We start from the raw sequence: 14,736 nt of genomic DNA on the forward strand, positions 1-14,736 counted from the left end.
AAACCTTTTTTAATGTTCCGAGTGGAACTATTCATTTTCCCAAAAATAATATTTCAAGAAACACAAGCTGATTCACAGTGGACAAAAACCTTTTTCGTATTCTTTTTCAAAAATTTATTTTCTCCAAAGGACCGTCTCACGAGCCACATGCTGACTCAGAAGAGAAAAACCTTTTTCGTGTTCCGAGTACAACTATTCATGTTATTGAATGTGGCACCTGATAAGACACATGCTGACTCACTCTGGAGAAAAACCTTTTTTTATGTTCAGAGTGCAACTATTCATGTTTTCGAAAGAAAAAGGCGAAAATGAATGTGGCACCTGATGAGACACATGCTAAAACACAGCGGTAAAAAACCTTTTTCATTTTCCGAGTGCAACTGTTAATCTTCTCTCTCTTCTATTTATATTATGATTTCCTTCTGTTGAATGAGATTGTTATTATTTTATACAATTTAGTACCATTGAATGCGAAGCTAATGCTAGTTCTTACGGGATTTTCCAGAATAATTTTTATTGTGGCTTTTTCGCTTTAATAAGTTGTCTTTAAGATATTGTCATTTGCACTGCCCCATCTGATAATTACGTATTTTAAGAACGATTGGCAAAGGGCTATGTAGATTTTTTAAAGTCTTTTTTAATGAGGTCATTCTTATGGTTGTGAAGAAATAACTTAGTTTTTAAAATTTTTATTTAAATAGTTTTACTCCTAGATAAGTTAAATTTAAAAAAAAAAACGTTCTTAACGCTGCATTAACATCCACAGCTCACGATTGACCCGTCGATTTCTTTCGCTCGTTAAAATCTGCTTATTCTGCTGAAACAATTTTATTGTTCGAGAAGGTGCATTATTAGAAATTCTTGTTTTTTAACTAAATGTTTAATCGCCAAGCAATATATAAGCTAGGGTGTTACAGAGAACGAGGTCCAAAATGAATCCATATTTGTTAGGTAACTGGTTAAATTGAGCAAAAGATATGAAGTTAAGTAAGGCGAGTGAACGTCGGTTTCTGTTAGTTAACATTTGTATATTATTCCATTCAATTTTGGACATGTTATAGTCACAAATGATTAAAACGGGTCGTCAAACCAAATAGTATTGGTATGACTGCTCAATTTTGATAACTTTTTTATGATGTTTTTACCAAAGCAACTACGACAAATTCTTTACACTCCGACACCAAGATTTCAGATTACAGATATTGTAACAAATCAATCTCGTCAAAGTAATTTTTTAACCAAGTACGCGTTCCCTGCCCGGCGGCATGATGCTGGGCGGTGGATGAAGAATTTTCAGTTGAGTTCGAGATATGTTTCTCCGTTCGGCGACGTAAAGCTGGACATGAGCCGAAGAAGTGCGGTGACCTGACACGGCCAATGGCCAAAGTGCAAAGTACAAAGGCGATGGCGCTGGTGGGAGACTTTGCTGGAGTCTCGGCTAGGAGGCCCTGAGCTGCTGAACTGAACTTCGGCCTTACTAAGGCCACGCAGAGTACTCAATGACAACACGGTGAACAATATTGCCCTTGAAGTGGTTTTGAATTTGCATTTCGAAAAAAAACAAACATTTCATTCAACATAATGACCGTAGACAAAAACTTTTAGCCTTTACGTTTTTGAAATATAGTGCTGTTTAATATTATTATTTTACGTAATTATTAATTAACGCGAAAATTAATACTTACATTTTAGAAGAATAACCATGTGAAATTTGCGGGTATGTATATCAACATAACAAAAGAATACGTGATTCACATACGAGAAGATAGAAATGCAAAAAAATAATTTTAATAAAATAATTTATTGTCAAATTGGCAAAAAAATCTTTAATATTTATTATTATATTCGGATGATTTGTAAGGCGCCTTTTTCGTGCCAAATCTTCTCAAGGGCGCTGTAAAAATACATTAACCCTAGACACCTAACGTTCGTGTGTACCCTAATAAACCTAACCATTCGTCGAATCGACGAAAACATTTTTCATCAGTATTTTATCTATTTAATACTTATTTAAAAAAATTATTATTTTCAAAAAATATGAAACAAAGGTTATATTGATAAATAAAACTATTTATTTAAATGTAATTGGAAAATATATTTGTTTTTAATATTTTTTAGTAAGGCACTAGGTATTTATAAAACTAGAAGTGAGATCATACTTAGAAAATTAACAATAAAGAAATAAAAATAAAAACAGCCTCTTTTCTTTGGCAAAAATAATTAAAAAGTTCACGATCCCTTGTGTGAAAAAATAAAAAAAAACTAGTTTTTTGATAGGCAACTAGTGCAAAAATCAATTTTATGTTCACCACAAATTGCAGTGCTGCACTTTGAGCAATAAGTCTTCGTCATACGCCTTTTTTTATACGGACATAATCCACAAACTTTTCTTTTTCGCAAATTGGCAGTCTCTGTCGATCCAGGGTCATTTCTGGAGGTAGACTGACCACTTTGATCTTGAATTTCAGTGCTGACACGTAATATATCTTGTATTTTACTTTTTATGTGTGTTGACATTGTACAAATTTGCAGTCGTATTTGGAGCCAAGGTGTTACAAGTTGTGAATGCAATTTTTTCATAAAATCACGACGATTCATTACATGTTGTCCCAATGTGGAGGCATTATGACAATAAATTATGTAATTGTTTATACATGTTATATTCAGCATGCCATAAAAATGCACATTGGCAACCGATTAGTTTTTCTGCTGCGTGACATTACCGCACACATTTGAACGAAGACATCGAATCGAAGACATCGCAAAAGGAAGTCACATCTTTCTTTGCTCATACACGACACATATCTTGTACCAGAATACTCCTGCCTGAGTTCTCTTCCGATAGAACAGGTGGTGATTGTGCCTCCAATCGGTCATCCTCATTGTCCGATGGGTCATCTTGAACATCACTAACCACATCATCAACCTCCACATCGTCTTCTTGTTCACTGACAGATAACTCCTCTGATGAATTTGTGTCCTCTTCCATCAATAAACGTTGAATATTTGCAACAGACAGCGATTTTTGCGAAGCCATAGCGAAAAAACTGCAAAAAAACGACAACATCAATATACCAAAAAGTCACACAAACCCTAACCATTCGTTGAAACGACGACTATGCGCGTAATATATCAAAAAATACTGCACTTACCCGCCGAACACGGCCACTCCCCGTAAGAGTTGTACGAGCACTGAGTTGGCAAGGAACGACACGATCATCCGCGAATGCGTTAAAAAAGGACAGCATACTTTGTGTCGCGTAATCGTTGAATCGACGAAGGTTAGGTTTCTAGGGTTAAACATTTCATTGATCTATGTTATTACTAACTATATATGGAGATTATATACACTAAAATACTTATCTGGTAGGTCAATTAAGATTAACACTTAATTTACTTAAACTAATTGTTTATTAGCGAAATTTAGATACAGGATTTAGGACAAAATTGGAAAACTTGATATAATTGGACTTTTCTCAGGAATGGAATATTTAATTTAAGGGTATGACAGCTTATAAAGATAAGTTTTTATTTAAGACATGAATTCTGTTGGACTTGTTATGGATCTTAGTTCCGGAGGGAGTTTATTCCAAGCCTTCGGCCCAGATGCTCCGAAAGCGCGACCACTAAACTTAGTATACGGCTTGCGCTTAGGTTCCATCAGTCTGCCTATAGCTGCTCTAATCGGACACACTCTCAAATTATGTAAATAAAAAACCCACATGTTATGAATAATTTTACCGTATTAAAAGAAATGAACCTGGCTCAAAAAACCTGGCTTTTTATTATGTAAAATAAGTTACGTATATGTATTATAATCATATTTCAAAATGGCTGGAATAAATTATGGTAGAAATATATTTTATGTTTAAATATTTTGTTTATTTATTTATATTATAAGAAATTATGTAAATAAAAACGACTGGATTTTTATTATCTATATTAATGAAAATGTTAATGTTCGTTTATTCGAATTCTTAAATCTCTGAAAGTTCTACACCGATTGCTTTGAAATTTTGACACAACGCATTCAAATAAGCGTGTGTTTCTATATACCTATAATATTTATTTATTTATATTTTACATGTATATTTACAGAATAAAAATATCCATTAACAAAGATACATTATACAATCATAATTGCCTAATTAGCAATTTAAATTTAGTGATGCGCAGGTGGAAAATGTCGATGTCAGAGGCTAGTGAGTTAAGAAGGCCTATCATTCTTCCAAGAGGCATTGCTGATGGTAAGTTAGTCCTACATCTCGGAAGAATGAATGGTTTGTGTCTACGCGCTCTTGCGAAGTTATCAGGGACGTAAAATAAAATTTTATTCAAAATTTCTGGATTGTTGATGTGACCGTTCAACAAGTTATAGGCCATCATCAGCAACGCAGCTTTCCGCCTGTTGACAAGACTATCGATACCTAGCATTCCGGAAAGGAAGGCTGATGGGTATAAATAGGGATAGTAACCGAAGTCTCTAAGATAAAGATAACGTAGAAACTTCTTTTGTACTTTCTCTACCATAGAAGTGTACGTTGCATCCCCTGGTCCCCATATTATTGAGCCACTTTCCAAAATACTACGTACTAGGCTAAAATAAAGCAAGCGAACCACGGCAGAGCTGCAGAAATGCCTGGAGTTACATAGCACAAATCCAAGCATTCTCAAAGCCCTGCTGCATATCGTTTCAATATGAACGTGAAATGTTAAGTGTGGGTCAAAGGTTATTCCCAAATCTTTCGGTTCAGAAATATGTTTAAGAGAACATTGGGACATCCTATAGTTGTAATAAATCACAGTGTTTGCTCTAGTATAGCACATTATGGCGCATTTCTTAAAATTAAAACCTAATTTGTTAATTTCACTCCATACCACGATAGCATTTATGTCTCTCTGGAGCTGTGCGCAGTTTTCTAAGGTCCGGATTCTTAAAAATAGCTTCAAGTCATCTGCAAATAACAAAAATTTCGCAAACTTTATAGCATGATGAATGTCATTAATAAAAAGGGAAAAAAGTAAAGGACCAAGATTAGACCCTTGAGGAACCCCAGAGTTTGTGGGAAAGTACGACGAGTTAGAAATACCATACGTTACGTATTGCTGTCTACTTGATAAATAGCTTACAAATAAATTTAAAATTTTTACCGAGAATCCAAAACGGTCTAATTTATTTAAGAGTATCAGCGGGTCTACGGTATCAAAAGCCTTTGCGAAGTCGTTGTATGAGACATACAACGACTATTATTAGTAGTATTATTATGTAATTAGTATTATTATGTACATTGATGTCACCTGTGAGAGGAAAAAACATGCTTTTTTAATCTGTTGGATAAATAGGCATTTTTGAAATAAAGTAAAACAGCGCCATCTGCTTTTATTATATTTTTATTGAATGAATAGTTAATACATATCAACAAACAAGTCCTGCTAAGCCAATTAAATAGGCTTGTCAACAGGTGCTTAAAGTTAAGTTACATATACCTACATTTTAAAAGTTATAATTTACATATTAAATCTACAGATTCAACATTTTTCATACATATTAAAATAAAATAAACTTTTCCAATAGCCAATTTTTCACCATATATTTAACCTTATTCAGAGACCATTGCTTTATAGTGTCAGGTAATAAATTAAATATCTTCGGTATGTTGTATTTAAACGTTCTCTGTCCGTATTTATTATTACATTTCGGAACCGTTAACCCAAATTTAGTGCTCTATTTATGTTATAATTTCTCTTTATGCTGCGTGGTAAATATATACTGAATTATGATTTTTTGCCATAGAATAGCCTTAACAGGTAAATTTTTTGCACTCTGAAACAGCAACTGTGTATAATGTGTTTGTTTGATTTAAAAGAAACATGCGCTATTATTTTTCTATCTTCAAAAACTTTTTCAGTTAGACCTTTTAGAAATATTAGAAATTAGGAAAAATGTCAATAGAAATTTAAATATTATTAATAATCAAATTAATTTTGTGAATAACCCTGTTGTAAACATATTTCCATTGTAATTTTTTGTCTTTGATCTTCTAAGCACCACCCCTTTCCACCTCTCGCCACTCCCCCCCCCCCCCCCCCCACACCTACTACTTCCTTTTCTACCCGCACCTGTCACTATATACTTGACAATTTAGTTTTTAGTACATTAATTGTCCTGATGAAGAGAACATCGTTCTCGAAACATGTTAACTTTATATAAAAAATAAAGATTATCGTGGTAAAAACAAAGTGTTTTAAATATTTTATTTATATATTGATTTATTTGGTAAAATGGTTTTTCATTAAACATGCACGTAGATTATTTTAAATGATAAAAGGAAGGGTTTATTTTAAAAGCTTAATTTTTTTATTTTAATAAATTAAATATAAATATTATAAAAAAATGCTTTAAATTTATGTATAAGATAAAAACCGTGACAATGTTTTATTAGAACACGTAAATTAATTTAAATTCTAAAAAGCCAAGTTTTTTTTTCATTATTACAGGCAAACACATTTCTGGTATGTTTTTATGAGAGTTACTATAAATGTTAGTATGCAACACTAAAAATCATGAGTGCAGGGATACTGGAGGGTCTGGAATAGTTTTAAAAATAAATTATGTTTCCTTTTAATATCATAAATAAGAGTCCTAACAAGTGCGGATAAGGAGCTTAAACAATAAGTTTCCTCCCACAGTCATTAGGAAAGTGGCGGATCCACTCCAATGTACTATTAATTAATATATTAAATTTTATATTGTATTTTACTAATCTTCTTCTTTCGTATGGTGGGGGGGTCAGAGAGTAACTTTTAGGTCTGCTAGCCAGTCTAGGGCCCCAGGCGTCGCCATGTGAACCTCACCAATCCCGCCACATGTATAGAATTGGCCCCTTGGAGGCCCACTTAATTTGGTATCCGCTTCACTCACTGCACTACCTACACGCGCGGTAACAATAACACGGTGGCATTGCGAATAGCGCGGCGGACACAACCGTAGCGTGTTGCAGTTGGCACTCTACTTTATATTTTACTAATCAGTTTTTTAAATTGTAGAGATACATATTAATTGCAAATAAATTTACCCATCCCAGGAACATTAAATACCACCAAATAATTTGCAAAACTATTCCGTGAGTTAGTCCGCAATGTCCGCATGTCCCTTATGGCCAAATCCGGATTTCGATAAAGTATAAAAGGTATAATTGATTGAATGACTGCAGTACGACTAAGAAAAAGTTTTTTCTTCACTGTGAGTTAGACTGTGTATGGTCAAACGTTCTTTTCGAGAACATGAATAATTGTAGTGGGGAAATAAAAATGTTTTTCTCTACTGTGGGTAAGCATTTTCCTTTCGAGAACGAGAATAATTTCAGTGGAAATATGAAAAAGGTTTTTCTAAACTGTGGGTCAGCATATTCCTCTCAAGACTGAGTCATTTAGATACTCCCTTAAACCTAGATTGCATTCAGTTGGCAATCTTTTCTGAGAGAATATAGTTAAAAGAAGGCTATAATTACACAACTCAGTCACAATAATCAATATTACGCATGATACGTTTCTGCGTGAGTCCTATATCATATTTTACTAAATCAAAACTATGTTTTTATTTTTTTTTTTATATTATATAATTAATAAATTTACAGTATAATAGTATTACAGATTATAATCAAAAATGTTAACTTAAATAATTCACACAATTAGTTTTCACTGCTTTGATTTTTTTTAATGTTCCTCTTCTATGGAAGCTGGCGCTTGTGAGAATTTACTCCAGATATCTTCTAGGGTTATCTCTTATTTGTGTTATTTTATTAAAAATATTATTTCTTATCCAAAAGTATCATTAACTCTTAAACCCTACCACTCTGGGAATGTAATTATTCCTACCACGGGGTACAGAAGTACCCCGCGCAAAAAAAAATTAATAAAATAAAAGTCTTTGATATTTTTATGAAAATTATTTTTATTATGGCAAAGTAATAAGAAAAGACAATAAAATTTATTAATAAAAACTAAAAGACATTTTTGTTGTTGCATGAAGGACAGATTTTGTATTGATGGTCAACACAAATATGGTGGCGACAAGTGTTACAGTCAGATCGAGATTTTCTGTCCTTTGTGCGCGGACAAAAACAGCAGCAAACCAGGTTTGGGATTATCAGGGACCGCCCTATGATCTTCATTATGAATATTCAAGACTGCATGTATAGTTTCTCTGATATCCCGGGGTAAACTTGGCTATTGTAATTTTGCTCTCCTATGAGGCTTTATGAGTGCCATTGACAAACTCAAGAAATTCACGCCGCTTGGTTATTTTCTCTTTATCAATGTTAGTTGACAGCTTGAATAAGACCCAAGAGTTGACACCAACGGCATTTAGCAACCCATAGAAGAGACACACGGGCCACCTTTTGATCTTCCTGGACGTCGAGTACTTCTTACAAAGTTGGTCGAACACATCCTCCCCGCATTTGATTTTATTATAGAACAGTAGTATTTATGGAAGGTACACTTAATAATCCTTGTCAGGGCTGTCATGCATGGTGGACAGCATGATTACAACTTTCTTCTTAGCTGACTTCAGAGGAAAATACGACAAAAGTGTGAGAGGTCCGTCGTAGGCAAACATTGATGTGCATCTCTCTCAATTTTTAGTGTCCAAGAAAACAGAAGGAATTTCTCGTTTATTCTTTTTTACAGTTCTAACTAATGTTATACCTTTTTCCAGTAACTTCTTGGCTGTGAGTATAGACGTGAACCAATTGTCACATGTCAGGTTTCTGTTAAGACGTTACCAGGTGGGTGCAACAAAATATTGCGGAGAGGCATTCTTGAGCGAGAAGGCTTAACACTAGTCCACTTATGTCGATTATTATGATCTTTTCCGTACAGAACTAATGGATAATCTAGCACACCAGCCCCGTCATTGTCAGGCACTAAATACTCTTCATCTTCTTCTACACTATCTTGATCACCGTCTTCGTGAGATGCTACTTCAAAATGGTTCCGGAAATCCTTGGAACACCGTCGGGCTCATCTTCTGAATCTTCTCCTAGGTTTAGCTCTTCGTCGTCAGAAACCAACAAAGCGGCTGCAATTTCACCCCCCCCCCCCCCCCCCCACAAGACTTCGAGTCTGGGATGCCATATCTGAAAACAATACCTCTCTACACTGCATACACTCTCATTACATTCATAACACATTATTAGTCCATGAATGTCTCGTTATTGGGCGCAAGCCCTGCCTATCAACACTGTACTCTAACCATTATCACAAAGTAAAGTAAATCATAAATAATGTGTAAACTTACCAGAGAAATGTCGAAAAACAACTTCAGTACTTCAAGTATAACTGGAAGGAAGAACTAACACTATTCCTACCACGGGGTACTGGGGTACCCCGGAACACCTGTGGACGCGAAAACACTTGCCGGGCGGTTACGGCTTACTGACGTACTTACGCGCCAATTATCGAGAGTAGATTAGCTAGAGCGATTTTTGCAACAGTGCAATATTGTTGAAATTGTTGATATTTTAAACATCAGTGGGGTACTCCAGTACCCCAGGTAGGGTTTAAGAGTTAAATCGCTGACAGCCCTGAATTATTAAAGCCTAGAGATGGGCGAAGCGGCTCAGTTGAGGGAGCCGGTTCACTGGGTCCCGTTCACCTGAAAGATCCGCTTCAGTGAACCAGCTCGATTGAACCCCCCCCCCCTCCCACCACTCCATAAATAAAATAAAAATAAAGTCCTTCGCGATAAAAGAATACATACCTGTAGTCGTCGATATTATTACAATGGTACAGATATTGAAATCGACCTGTACACTCTACACTCTACAGTGTCTTAAGATGTTTAAGATTCGCTAGTGAAATTTATTTTAATTGTTCATTGCGACCGAAATCAAATTGGATCGTTTATTATACAATGTGTTATTTTTATGTTTTGGCGAAATTAAAAGTATTTATTATTATTTTTTGGTAAACTAATGTTTAAGACAAGATTTTTTATGCATAGCACAAAGGGTAACAATTATTTTATGAGCAATAATTATTAGCCTGAAACACTAGTATACATTGAATTATTTCGCGGATAAGAGATAAGCCGCTATAGCTCAGTGGTCAGAGCTGTCGACCGGAAATCGAAAGGACACGGGTTCAAGTCCCGTTGGCGTCATGTATCTTTTATCAGGAGATTTTTCAATGTGGATGGGTGTTTCAGGCTAATAATTATTGCTTATAAAATACAAGTATTTAAACATGAAACCATGAAATTTCATTTTTCTTTTATAAAAGTTGCATTTAAAATATTTTGAGGGTTTTATGATTTTTCATAACAGGTTGCGTCTGACAAAGCTCCCTCCGGAAGAATGAGCTGAAAAGATAAATGCTTTAAAGGTCATTTCTCAGGACTGCGCTTCGTCAGATGGGACCTTGCTATCGTGAGGAAACATTCCGACATTTTTGCTTCTTTGGGAATATTATATATTTCGAAGACAAAATTTTTGCCCAGAAAAATCGATCTATGTATCGTATATTTATGAAGGGGAATTTTCATTCAAAGGGGATTCCCAATATTATTGGAATACCCTTTTATTAGAATGAAAAAATGAAATCGAGAAATCTTTTGTTTTGTTAGGTTTTTGGTACAAAACGTCAAACTTCAATCGTACGGTAATCGTTGAATCACTTTTCTTATCGCTTTTTAGTTTTTTTTACCCGGAAAACATAATTACGAACTTTATAAAAGCTTTAATTTAAATTTACCATGATTTCCACAAGAAAAAAGAGTGAAATTTGGAATCATTTTTCTGCGGCCACAAAAATTGTCAGATGTGTTATTTTTAAATTACAATCTATAATCTATAGCAAAACTATTGAAAAAGTTTCTTTAAATTAAGTTTAAAAAAAACAATTGGTGAATGGAATTAAAATATAGAATACAATGAAAATAAACTTAAATCTATTTTAAATTAATTGTGTACTTAATAAGTGTAATAATAATATAAAAATTGTGTTGTGAAACAAAATACTTCGGTGTGAAAATAATAGTTAAACGTCGTTCATGTAAGTACTCAATGCCAACATTTACGATTATTTCGATATCAATGATTAACTGAAAATAAACCATGAACATAATATAACTCTTCCTTGTTCCTGTTATAATAAACTAAATAAGTGCCGACACTACAACTAAAATGTTATGCAAGCGTCAATACCAGTATTATTATGTCGTATATATGATCAATCCGGTCAGTACGTCAGTAGTGACCCGCGAGCCGTGAGATCCGTTGAACGATGTATGCGGATCTTCGTTCGCGAAAGGGTGAGTCGGCTCTTCGGGTCTGGCGGGTCACCTGCTCACCGGCTCACCGTTCGCGAACGAGTGAAGCGGGTCACCGGGTCACCGGCTCACCGGCTCACCGGATCACCGTTCGCGAACGATTGAAGCGGGTCACCGGGTCACCGGCTCACCGTTCCCGAACGGGTGAGTCACTACTGATCCGCGAACGAGTGAGCGGCTGATTTGGGAACCGGATCTTACGGATCCGTGTAAAGATCCGGTTCACTGAGCCGACTCGTTCGCGAACGACTCACTTCTATTAAAGCCAAATTGCGATACCTGCCCAGCTATACCAAGGAGAATTAATTTTAAAGGTAACAATAAACTCACTACTAATTACTTTATTATAATATTTTGCTTACAAGTCACTTTTTATTCATATCAATATTCTGTTGAAATAAAATATACCTACCTTGTATTATAACAACCTATACCTAAATAGAATTCATTTTATATTAATTACAATCTATTATCATAAACACCTCATATCTCGATTTATGTCAGGTCATATACAAACCTAGTATTCATTCGACTATTATTATACTAGTAGATATGACTTTAAATGATGTATTCTCTCACTGCACTTCTATTAACAATAATTATATCACTTGCAATAGTAATTTTGTATATACATTACATTTTCTGTAATGTATGACTCATATTCTCCTGTGTACTAGTATAGTTATAATCCGATGAATCTTTCTGTTAAAAAAACGATTTTCAATTCAAAATTCAAAATTCAAATTCAAAAAATATTTTATTTTTTATTTGAAATACATACATATTACAGATTTACAGAAGAAAAGCATGTGGTTTTAAAAACTAATCAAAATAAAATGTTTCCTTTTTAAAGTTACTAACCAATTCAATAGAGAAAAAAAAAGATTCCCGTATTTGAGTTGGGGAGTAGTGCCATTACAATAAACATAAGGTAGAGAAAATAAAGAAAGTTTTTTATTTATATAGTAAGAAAAAAAATAATATAGCATGAAAACAAAAGAATAGACAATGAAATAGACCAATATAGCAGTTACTTAATTCGATACACAGTAAATGTAAATAAATTTAAGAATATGGATGTTGTAAAATAAAAACAATATTATTAAATTTCGATTAATAAGTAGGTGGTGAGTAGGTTCATAAAGTTATTCTATTCAGTTGGAATAAAGCAGAGCTGATAATATTGCAAGAGTAGGTACATAATAAATTGCGACAGTAAGCTGTTGGTTAGTTAGAATTCTGGTATGATATTTCAAGAGGATATGTTAGAAAAATAAAAATATATTTATATATATATAATGATATTTTCCTTGTGATTTGAATGACAGTCAATTAAAACACAATTGAGTTTCTCTGTAATGAAAGAAGAGGTTTATTTTGTTAATCTCACAAGAGTTACATACAGAAAAGCATTCAGTAACAAAACATTACCTGTAATGAAAGAAACGACATTTAATGTTATTAATTGTATGTCAATTCCTTAATCACAATCCCGATAGGAATTACAAATTATTTCCATCAATCTGTCATGTCACAACCCATAGATTATTTTTACTATGTCTTAAACCATAGATTACGAAATATTGATTCGACTGTGTAGGTACTGTGGCGCACATCCAGCCAGTGACAGTCCACGACACACACAGCCAAAATGACGAGACAAGCTCGGCATTAAAGAAAATTATATTTTTCTTTACATCTCCCCCCCTAGGGAAGACAATAAACCCCAACCTATTGAGTATCCTCTTTTTGGTTCATTAATGCAGGTACTGGAGTTAACTTTGAGATGTGGAAAAAATTCGATTCTGATTTTTGTCGACCAGTGTTTATCTTGTAAATTGAGTTTGATAATTTTTCTATAATTTTGTAGGGTCCGATTCTCAATTCGTCTAGCTTCTTCCTATTAAGTTTGTTTCCATTCTCCATAAAAACAATATCACCAACGTTGAAGTTGAAGTGTCTCCTGCTTTTATTGTAAATTATCTTGTTGTAATTATGTGACTTCATAGTATTTTCCAGAGCTTTTTTTCTGTCTTGCATCAAACTGATGTCGGTCTTCTTAAGTTTTAACTCATTTGGCAAAATCGTAACATCTGTGCCGTTAAGTAGATACTGTGGCGCATATCCTGTGACAGTGTGCTCCGTTTCATTATAGATTTTTACACAATTATGTGCTATAGTTGTCCAGGCTACTTTTGAGTCATTTTCGTTAATTTTGCATCTAATTTTATTGACCAGTGTTTGGTTCAATCTTTCATTTAATCCATTTGAGAAAGGTGAGTTTACTGCAGTAAAAATTATTGGAATATTTTTTTCATCCAAAATTTTTTTTGAATTCTCTAGAATTGAGACCCGGGTATTGGTCTGAGAGTATCATGCCGATGTCATTAGTTTCTGTGGAATTTACGAGTTTGATGAAATCATTGGCATTTTGAGTTCTTGATGTCAAAATATATGCAAACCTCGTAAAATGGTCTGATAGCAAGTGCAAGTATCTCTTTGTTGACCGTGAACCCCCAAAACCGCCTATTGTATCAATGGAACATATTTCAAAAGGTTTTGTTGCGGGACCCAAGTGGGACATCAATCCATATTTGTTTTGACCTCTTGATTTGTTCTTTAAACATACTGAACAACTTTCGCAGGTTCTCTTTATATTGTTTGTCATATTTTCTGCTGTGTACAACGAGCTTATCATTTTTTGCATTTGTTTAATTCCTATGTGACCTAGGTCTGTATGAACATTTTTGATAAATACTATGCTGAATTTTTCTGATAGAATTATTTTTTCTCTTTTTTTTACTTTTTTGTAATAAACATTATTCTTCGATATCAATTTATCTCTTCTGCACTGTATCTTCTCATTTTTCACCTGATCTTTTAAGATATCTTCTAATTTTATTAAGATGATAACTTTTAATTGCTCATCTTGGTTCTCATCTGGTTCTAAGACTGGGTTTCTGCTTAGGCAATCAGCTTCAATATTGTATTTACCTGGAGAATATTTAATTTGAAAATCATATTGTGATAGGTAGTATGTTAGATCTCCTAATTCTTCATCAGTTCTTGATTTTATATTCATATTCTCTAATGGCTTGTGATCTGAAAAGACAGTAAATTTCTTACCTATCAATAGATGTTGCCAATATTTAATACATTCTTTGATAGCTAGACATTCCAGATATATAGCTTTCTTCCTTTTTTGAACTTCATTCAATTTCTTTGAGAAGTAAGCTACTGGTTTTTCCTCATTGTTTTCTTGTGGCTGTTTTAGGATAGCTCCCACTCCTAGTATACTAGCATCTGTGTATACATGTATAGGCAAGTTCGGGTCAAATATGGTCAATATTGGTTGAGAACATAAAAGTTGTTTCATCTCATCAAATGACTCTTGGCATGCCATA

The 14,736-nt window shown here is 33.9% G+C and overlaps 1 pseudogene; it reads right to left on the bottom strand.

Annotated features, from left to right (window-relative positions):
• Nucleotides 1-13,063: 13,063 nt before the first annotated feature.
• Nucleotides 13,064-14,166, bottom strand: LOC149408800 (uncharacterized; annotated as a pseudogene).
• Nucleotides 14,167-14,736: the final 570 nt, after the last annotated feature.

Source organism: Hesperophylax consimilis, unplaced genomic scaffold, assembly GCF_061612785.1.
Source record: "Hesperophylax consimilis isolate HC1 unplaced genomic scaffold, BYU_Hcon_1.0 scaffold_62, whole genome shotgun sequence".
Lineage (NCBI taxonomy): Eukaryota > Metazoa > Arthropoda > Insecta > Trichoptera > Limnephilidae > Hesperophylax > Hesperophylax consimilis.